Source organism: Phocoena sinus, chromosome 16 (assembly GCF_008692025.1).
Source record: "Phocoena sinus isolate mPhoSin1 chromosome 16, mPhoSin1.pri, whole genome shotgun sequence".
NCBI lineage: Eukaryota > Metazoa > Chordata > Mammalia > Artiodactyla > Phocoenidae > Phocoena > Phocoena sinus.
In genome coordinates, this window is record NC_045778.1 from 65558684 (window position 1) to 65569014 (window position 10331).

A 10331-nucleotide genomic window follows, 5' to 3' on the forward strand; every position below is an offset into this window, starting at 1 on the left:
TTCTAACAGTACTATTAGTAATGTAATTTTAAAATTTTATGTCTACTCTAGATAAAGTGAATTATTAATAAATTTTGTTAGTTAAAACTCTAATAAGAGGAAAGAAAAAATTTTAAATAGAAGTTTTTTGGGGAAAAGCCCTCTGATGTTAAATTTGAATTTTGGAAAAAAAAAATATATATACACATATATCTTAGAAGTAATGTTACCCCAGTGGAGGGTGCCCGTATCTTGATATTTAAATACAATTCTCCACAAAAGAAACAGTATTTCTTGGGGGAAATGGTTGCTTTTGGGTCTTAGGCCCAGAAAGTACAATAGTACAAAGGTGAGCCTGGAACATCTTGCCAGAAAACAGGGAAGTGCCCCAAAACTAACAGGATCAAGTCAAAAGTTCACATAACCCAGCTTGAGGGGACTCCACTGGCTAAATATGAGTCAATCACGGCACCAAAAAGAATAATGACTGTGATAGATTGTCACATCATTAAATACATTTTAAAAATCCATAAGTGCAGAGTGATACTCAAAATCAAGGGTTGGGGAAAGGATTTTTTTTCTTTATAGATGAATGCCAGCTGATAAACATAGATGGAATTATGGAATTGGAAAAATCACCTTGTTCAGTCCCCAATAATTCAGGCAAAGGTCATCAAGAGAAGCTAAAATCCATCTTGGAAAAGGAGGTAGCGAAAAGGAGGATGTTCGCACAGTGTCAGAGTATCACTCCACATATTAATTATAAAGGGGAAAATATACCTTACAATGAAGAAATTCAGCAGTCACCAACTTAGCCTAGTGCTCACACTTAGCACCACTAATGGTAGAATAACCTGACTTTAGAGGCCTCTTGATTTGATGCAACGTGAAGTAACGGCGTTACCTATGAAGGAACCTTGCCAAAGATGCTTAACTTAAATATAATCAAGCCTTTTGACCCAACTTCCAGTTTATAGGAAATACAGGGGTAGAGGAACAAGTAAAATGACCCTGAGGGTAGAATCAGATCCAGCCCTTAATGTGGGACATAAGAAAACTGGCCTAAATTCTTCAGAAGGTCAGTGTCATTAAAAAGAGTGGGGTAAAAGATATAACAATTGAATGCAATGGGCAAATCCTGATTGGGTTTTGGTTTGGAAAAATAAAGCTATAAAAGAAAATTTGAGGACACTTTGGGAAATATCAGTATGGACTGGATATCTGATGATACTGAATCATGGTTAGTTTTATTAGGTGTGAAACTTTCTTAACTTACTTAGGAGAATGTCCTATTCAGGTATTTAGGGATGAAGTGCCATTACATCTATGACTTAACTTTCAAATAGTTCTGCCAAAAAATTATATAAAATTTTGCTAAATTCATTGTGTGTATGTACACACACACACATATATGGAGAGAGAAAGAATTAAAACGTGGCAAAATATTTAACAGTCATTGTGGAGGATGCATGTGTTTGCTCATTGTACTAATCTTTCAACTTTTTGTTGAAAAATTATGTCTCGGAATTTTCAAAGGAAAAAGATGGAGAAAAGTGTTCATAGACTAGTTAGAATAGTTTTGGCTGGTGTTGTGCATGTTGGCAGGGAATGGTGAGGAAAGGCAGCAGATAGCTGAGGAGAAATCTAGGAGCTAGCAGTAGTTTAACAAGCTCAAAAGTAATATAGGAGATTATAAAAGCTTATGTGATTGTCATAAACCAAAAGCCACAGAAAGCCAGATGGGTCAAGGCTTAGCAGGAAGATGTGGGCAGTGGAGGTTGAAGTAGTCACAGGAGCTCTTTGAAGGCCAGGAAGGAAAGCATGAGAAAAAATTACTTTGACTTCCCCACATGCAAGAGAGAGTGCAGTGGGCCTTGCCCTCTGATGTGGTGACAAGAGCATTTTTCATTTTTTGGTTCTGTTTGGCTTTCTTTTTTTTTTTTTTTTTTTTTAAACATCTTTATTGGGGTATAATTGCTTTACAATGGTGTGTTAGTTTCTGCTTTATAACAGAGTGAATCAGCTATACATATACATATGTTCCCATATGTCTTCCCTCTTGCGTCTCCCTCCCTCCCACTCTCCCCATCCCACCCTTCCAGGCTGTCACAAAGCACCGAGCTAATATCCCTGTGCCTTGCGGCTGCTTCCCCCCAGCTATCTACCTTACTACGTTTGTTAGTGTGTATATGTCCATGACTCTCTCTCGCCCTGTCAAAACTCACCCCTCCCCCTCCCCATACCCTCAAGTCCGTTCTCCAGTAGGTCTGCGTCTTTATTCCTATCTTACCCCTAGGTTCTTCATGACATTTTTTTCCCTTAAATTCCATATATATGTGTTAGCATACGGTATTTGTCTTTTTCTTTCTGACTTACTTTCTGTCACTCTGTATGACAGACTCTAGGTCTATCCATCTCATTACAAATAGCTCAATTTCATTTCTTTTTAAGGCTGAGTAATATTCCATTGTGTATATGTGCCACATCTTCTTTATCCATTCATCCGATGATGGGCGCTTAGGTTGTTTCCATGTCCTGGCTATTGTAAATAGAGCTGCAATGAACATTTTGGTACATGACTCTTTTTGAATTTTGGTTTTCTCAGGGTATATGCCAAGTAGTGGGATTGCTGGGTCATATGGTAATTCTATTTGTAGTTTTTTAAGGAACCTCCATACTGTTCTCCACAGTGGCTGAACCAATTCACATTCCCACCAGCAGTGCAAGAGTGTCCCCTTTTCTCCACACCCTCTCCAGCATTTATTGTTTCTAGATTTTTTGATGATGGCCATTCTGACTGGTGTGAGATGATATCTCATTGTAGTTTTGATTTGCATTTCTCTAATGATTAATGATGTTGAGCATTCTTTCATGTGTTTGTTGGCATTCTGTATATCTTCTTTGGAGAAATGTCTATTTAGGTCTTCTGCCCATTTTTGGATGGGGTTGTTTGTTTTTTTGTTATTGAGCTGCATGAGCTGCTTGTAAATTTTGGAGATTAATCCTTTGTCAGTTGCTTCATTTGCAAATGTTTTCTCTGTTTGGCTTTCTTGTATAACAGCCTCCATCAGTAGTCTTAAGATGGTCTTTTACACCCAGAGTTAATTGAATTCATCTGCATCATAGCCCCTGAAAGTACCCTCCTTATCTGGGTTTCCCCCTCCCATATTCATGTTGCCTGTTTATTTATCTTAGAAAAAGCTTATTGCATAAAAAGCAGGAAAAGCCTGGTACATTCCACATCACTTTTATTGCGCAGTGGATAAATAATAAAACAATCTTTTTTTAAAAGGATACATATTATAACAAACAACCATGGGGAGTAGGGGGATATATATTCCCAAATGTAAAGAGGAAAAAGGAGACAGTTAACATGACTTTTTGCAGAAGCCAGAATGAGCCCCAGAGTTTTGCCACAGTAAGACTAGTGGTCCATAGTTTGATATAGTCACATTTAGCCAATTTATTGGTATAGTGTCAGCAGTTGGGAAAAAAAGAACTACGCAATGGAGACCTCAATGCTCAAAGAACCATTAGGTGGCAGTAGGGACACAGGTATCTTTTGATGTCCGATTTCCCTCCCCCCGCCTACCCCAGTGATGGAGCCTTAGTGAAGGAACATTGCCGAACAGATCTGTTGGGGAAAAGACAGGGAAAAACAAACAGCCAAAAAAACTATGGTTTATATTATCCAAGTGACGAAGGCCTGCTATTCATCTATGCTCAACTCCTGTTCTTGGTTTTAATATACACATTGTACTTGCTATAATTTTTTAATAAAATAACTTTATATCCAAATTCCTTTAGATCACCGTGTTCTGTTTACAACATCTCTCTGTTGTCAGTTTTAGAACATAAGCTGAAACATAAGTAGGAAGTGTGGTTCATCTCGTTCAAGACCCAGTACATTTAATACATACATGCTTCTATAGGGACACCTTCATTCTCTGTAATTAGTGATCACGAAGGGCTCTTTGTGGTCCTGGTAGGTGTAATGGGTTGGGGTTCCTGGGAAAAGGACTCAGATTTGTGTGCAAGAGGTTTATTGGGGTATACCCTTGGGAACATCACCTGCGAGAGGTAACAGGAGCAGGATGGGGCAGAGGGAGAAAGAAGGAGCTGCAACACAGTTGCAACAAAGGCCTCAGCCAGTCCTGTAGGAGCTCTGGAGCTGAGATGGCCCTTCAGAGATGCTCCCCACCTGAAGTCAAGGGAGCCAGGGCTTTATACCCACCCAAAACCGAATAATCAGCCAATAGATATGGGCTGCCCCTGTGAAGGGGGCTAAGATCAATTCAGCTGTAAACTCAGCCACCAACACTCCCTCCCTCTGGGAGAACAAGCACCTCAGTCCTGAAGAGGGAATCTGGGTAGGGCACCTAGCATCCACAGTAGGGAAGAAGGCATACTTTCCCCATGGCACCCCTGTTTTTGGCACCTCTGATGCTGCCTCTCTTGCAGAAGCTACCCATTTTAGAAACCATGAAACAATGTCACCTTCTCATCTTGTTTTCCTTGTGTTAAAAGCTAATGGAAGGGGGCTTCCCTGGTGGCGCAGTGGTTGAGAGTCCGCCTGCCGATGCAGGGGACGCGGGTTCGTGCCCCGGTCTGGGAGGATCCCACGTGCCGCGGAGCGGCTGGGCCCGCGGGCCATGGCCGCTGGGCCTGCGCGTCCGGAGCCTGTCCTCCGCAACGGGAGAGGCCACAGCAGTGAGAGGCCCGCGTAACGCATAAAAAAAAAAAAAAAAAAAAAGCTAATGGAAAAATGTCTCAGCACTTCCTGCAGGTGTTTGTTTCTAATTGATTTCTGATATATACATATACATATATATATATAATGCTGTAGGAGAGCTTGTTTATGCTTAAGCATCTCAGGTACAAAGAGTAAGCATTTCCATTGTTGAAGGATGCTCCAAAAATTTTTGGCACAATTGGTGATTATTTACTCTGGCACATCAAAAGCAAATAGGGCAAATTTTATAAAAAGAAAAGCCATTAAGGTAAGTTTTTTTTTTAAGGAGGAATAAATGATATGTTCTGAAAATAGCCTCTTTGCAGGCAGAAAATGCATGATCAACTGTTTATAAATAAGGGTTTTTTTAATTTATTTATTTATTTTTGGCTGTTTTGGGTCTGCGTTGCTGCATGTGGGCTTTCTCTAGTTGCAGTGAGCAAGGGCTACTCTTTGTTGCAGTGCACGGGCTTCTCATTGCTCTGGCTTCTCTTACTGCAGAGCACAGGCTCTAGGCACACGGGCTTCAGTAGTTGTGGCTCACGGGCTCTAGAGCACAGGCTCAGTAGTTGTGGCGCACGGGCTTAGTTGCTCCACGGCATGTGGGATCTTCCCGGACCAGGGCTTGAACCCACATCCCCTGCATTGGCAGGTGGATTCTTAACGACTGCACCACCAGGGAAGTCCCAAGAAGTTTTTTAAACTTTCTATTTTTGCCTGATTTTGTGTTCTTTTGTATTCTGTGATACTGATGCCCTTCTTATTCTTTTTTTCCAGTTTCAGCTAAAGGAATCACTTTTCTCCCTTATAGTAGTTTGACTAATTCTACTCACTAAATGTCTTTTGGATGTATTCCCTCTTCTCCATCCCCGTGCTGCAGACCAAGCTGCCAGCATTTCTCACCTAGCCTGATGCAGTAGCCTAAGAATGGGAATCCTTCCCTGAGATGCATCTTCCACACTTGGCTGCCAGATTGATCTTCTGGAAACACCAATCCAAGAATACTCACACCTACTTGTCAAAATCCCGTTTGTTAGCCCACCATATAAGGCCATTAGTGATATGGCCACAACCTGCTTGTCAGCCTGAGCACTGACCATACTCTCCACGTATGAACCTACCCTGTTCTTTCATGCATTACTGCTTTGCCCCTAGTGTCTGTTCTACATCACATGCCTTTCCCCACTTTCCTGCTTGGAAGAATATCTTTAATGACCCAGTTCTGATGAGACTTTGGTGACTGCTCACCAGCTTGCACAGAACTCCTTGTTTCCCATTTCTGCTCCTTTAGTGTTTTATATCTAGTAACGAACACCCTGGGCTATTGGGGGTTTAGAATGGAGCTACTCTAGACATCATATCTAAGGCGCAGTGATTACATCCTGTTCTTCTTTGCATCGTCAATATTTGGCTAGGTGTGCCTGGCACTAGTAGAATTCGGTCTCCTTGAGACACATGGAGTTTGCTATCAAAAGCAAACTTTTGACAGCAGTGAACATTATATTTGACTTTGGAGAATATCCTAAAGATTTCTTGTAATTAGCATTATAATATTTTTCTGACACATGGGCATATGATATCAGTTGCCTCATAAGGTTATTACTACAGTAACATATAAGGAGTTAATGTTTTGAAGCATTTTCTTGGTGGAGAGAATTTCTGATTAATCCTAATTAATGACATGTCTCTTTTCAGGCAGTTGAAAGTGATTTTTACATTCCTGTTTGCTGGTAAGTACATAGATAGGAAAAACATGACTGTAATTGCTTGATTATGAGCAATCAATGTATCTCTGGTTTATTTTGTTTTCAGTGTTACTGATTAGGTGCCTAATTTGATACTTTCTCCACAGGCAGAGTGAATAGAACCAATTAACCTGACAGTGGAAGAACAAAACTCATGTAACTGAGACAAGAAAGTGACTACAATCTATAGATATATGTGGCCATTCGTCTTACGGTTTATGAAGAGAAAACTATTGAACACAGAGCCCATGTTTGTTTACTCTCATTTTTGCTGTGACTTGTAAAGTGCCCTGAGTTAAGTCACTTTCCTTTTTTCTGTCCCATCTAAAAAAAAATGATAACATATTTCTTGTATCCTTATAAGACAAACAAGTTGATGTGAATATAATAGTTGCTTCTAACAGTTTGTGAGCCCGGGTTAAATGGTGGTGGGCTTTTTTTGGTCGTAACTGATGCTCTGTCTTGTCTTACTCCATTTTTCTTTTGCATTGCTCTCAGATCTCTATTTTATGACCAAAGGAAGACATGACAACTTGCTTGACTGACAGGTAAAACAGCACACTGGACCTAGGATCTGTAGTTCTAGTGTGGATTCTGCCTCCTACTAGCTGTGAGACCTTCAGCAGGAAGACCTTAACTTTGGCCAGCCTCCATTTCCTTATCTGAGCCCTGAGATTCTGTGATTCTTAGTTTATAGGAGGTCAAGAAAGCTGACATATGATCTTCTCTGATTAATCCAGTCCATAGACAATTACTCAATATTACCCCATCTCTCCTTCCTCTGAGTTTCTACTGAAGTATATCAAGGCTACACCATCTAACCAAATTAGTCCTCTGATGGTAAGCTCTAGTAAGGCAGGGTTCAATGTATGAAATCCCATCTCATCTCCTGCCTCCCTGCCCCCACCCTGGCCAACTCCCAGATCTAGGCGTTTGTTGTAGGACTCAATTTATATATGTTGGCTAAAGGAGGAAGCTCAGGGACTCTACAGCTATCTATGAGAGTTGACTTCTTTTACCTTACAGAGGAAAGAAAGGTCATTTGGCAAGAATTTCCTTTGATAACTTCTTCCTCCAGCACATACACCTAAAAATAATTTGTGTTAATTCATCCTTGAAAAGATCGAAAAAATAGGACTATATTAAAATTCAAATCATGCATACAACCAAAAGCATCATTACGAAGTTAAAAACAAGCAACAGACCACAAGAAGGTATTTGCAAAAAGAAGTAACCAGAATATTTTTTAAAAATCCTTCATATCATTAAGAAAACAAACAAATAACCCAACAGAAAAGTGAAAAGAATGGGGAAGAGAAGATATGAACAAACAATTTACAAAATGACACCAAATAGCCAATAAACATATGAAGAATACTCAAACTTATGAATAATCAGAGATATATCAACAAAAACTTATCAAATGGGAGAAAATTTAAAATTTTGAATGAAAAAAAAACCACTCACGCACAATTGATGGGTATTGTTTTATCCACGTTGGAGAGCAAGTTGGCTTTATCTACTGAGGGGAGACTGACATCAACAGTTGAAAAGTTAGATCTGTAGTATTTACATGGTGATAAGTTCCATGGAGAAAAATAAAGGAGAGTAAGGGGATGGGTAGTGCAAATGGAGGGCATAGGTTGTATTCATTTTACAGCAAATAGTCAGGAAAGCCTCACTGAAAAATTGACTTTGGGGCAGATATTTGAAGGGAGTAAGAATTGTGAGCCATGCGGACATCTGGTAGATCATTCCATGCAGAGGGAACAGCAAATGCAAAGACTCTGAGGTGGGAGTGTTCCAGTTTGGGACATGTTGAGTTTGAAAGGTCTATTATACATTCAAGTGGAAATGCCACAAAAGCAGTTGAATAGATAGATATATAGATGATACAGAGATAGATATCTCCCCTCACTAGAATGTAAGCTGCATGAGAGCAAGGCCTTGTCTGAGAAAAGAGCAGTGCTAGGGCAAGGACCTAGCACTGAGAAAAGAGCCTGGCATGGAATAGGTGTTCAACAAATATTTGTTAAGTGAACGTTGAAGCTACTTGAATAGAAGAGAGTGAGAAGAAAACTTGGATGAGGAAGGAACACTAGCATTCACAGGCTGGGTGGTAGAACAAGAGTCTGTAAAATAGACCAAAGTCCCAGCAGCCAAAGGAAGGAAATCCAAGATAGAATAATGTCACAGAAGTCACAAGAAGAGTTTCCATAAAAAAGGTGTCAAATATTGTGAAGATCAGGTGAGGTGAGAACTGCAGAGTGGCTCTCTGGTTTTGAGAAGTAGAAGAGCCTTGGTGACTTTGTGGATGACAGTCATTTTAGTCATATCGTACATATTATGTGTATATGATATGTATGTATCTCATATGTATATGAAATAAATAAAGTAGACTTGGAGAGGAGCAGGTTTGCTGGAGGTGAGAGTGAGAGAGAGAGAGAGAGAGGAAATAAAGGGTTTAGTTTAATTGGGGCTAGGTTAAGTGTATGGTGTCTGTTAGAGATCAGCATGGAAGTATAAAGTGGGTGCTTGAATTTGTTTAACAAATATTTATTGGGCACCTGGAATTCCAGGTCTGTTAACAGCAGGTAGTTTATATTGGATTGACCCTTTTGCAAATAATAATTATAAACTCTGGGAGATTATCTAAAGACATTAAAGAGTAACCAAACTAGAAAGTAGAGAAGAGTTGACGCTTAGAAGGAGGGAATGGCACTAGATGAGTTTTCTGTTTGTTTTTAAAAATGATTTCTTCTGCCTGAGGGCAAGCTCCAGTCAACTCCATGCTGAGGCTTTTAGAATGTGGACAGAAACCCACAGTTTTGGTGAACTGGTTTGAGGAATTAGAAGACAGAGTTTGAAGCTATCACAGCAACTGGAAAATGTTAGTGGTCATGGAGGTATCCTAGAAAAGAGAAAACAACAGAAGAGAACCTCCAAATTCTGTGCATTAAGTTTTCCCAAACCTCTGGCTGATCTCTGAGCAATACTCATGTGAGGCAGACTTCAATCAATCCAGCTAATGATGAAAGAACTGAATAGAAATTTCAACCCTTGCCCACCACAGAGGAGAAAAACATAGTCTAACTAAGTTAACTCTTTTTTTTGTGGGAGAGGGACTTAAAATTTTTTTTATTGAAGTATATTTGATTTACAATGTTGTGTTAGTTTCTGGTGTACAGCAAAGTGATTCAGTTATAAATATATTATTTTCCATCATGGTTTACTATAGGATATTGAATATAATTCCCTGTGCTATACAGTAGGAACTTGTTGTTTATCTATTTTATATATAGTAGTTTGTATCTGCTAATCCCAAACTCCTAATTTATCCCTCCCCCACCCCCTTTACCCTTTGGTAACCATAAGTTTGTTTTCTATGTCTGTGCCATATGTTATGTTATGTGAGAGGAACATAACAGAAACCATAGTCTCTACAATATATCATTCACATTGTGCAAGCACAATCTAAAATTAGAGACAATCAAAGAAACATAAAAGTGGAACCATGTTCAAGAGAAAAGACAATCAATGATGCAGAAGTTGGGATTAGGAGACAATTATTTTAAACTAGCTATTTTAACTGTTCAAGGACATAAACAAAGATATACTCATAATGAATGAATAGACAGGAAACCTCAGCAGAGGAACAGAAACTATAAAAAGGAACCAAAAATTCTGGATGTGAAAAATACAGTATCTGAAATAAAAACTCACTCAATAAGATTAACAGGTGACTGGAAATGTTAGAAGAAAGAGTCAGTGAACTTGAAAATAGATCAAGAGAAGTGATCAAAAACTGAAGAGAGAAAAAATATTGAAAAAATTTAATAGAGCCTCAATGACCTCTGTGTCAATATCAAAAGTTC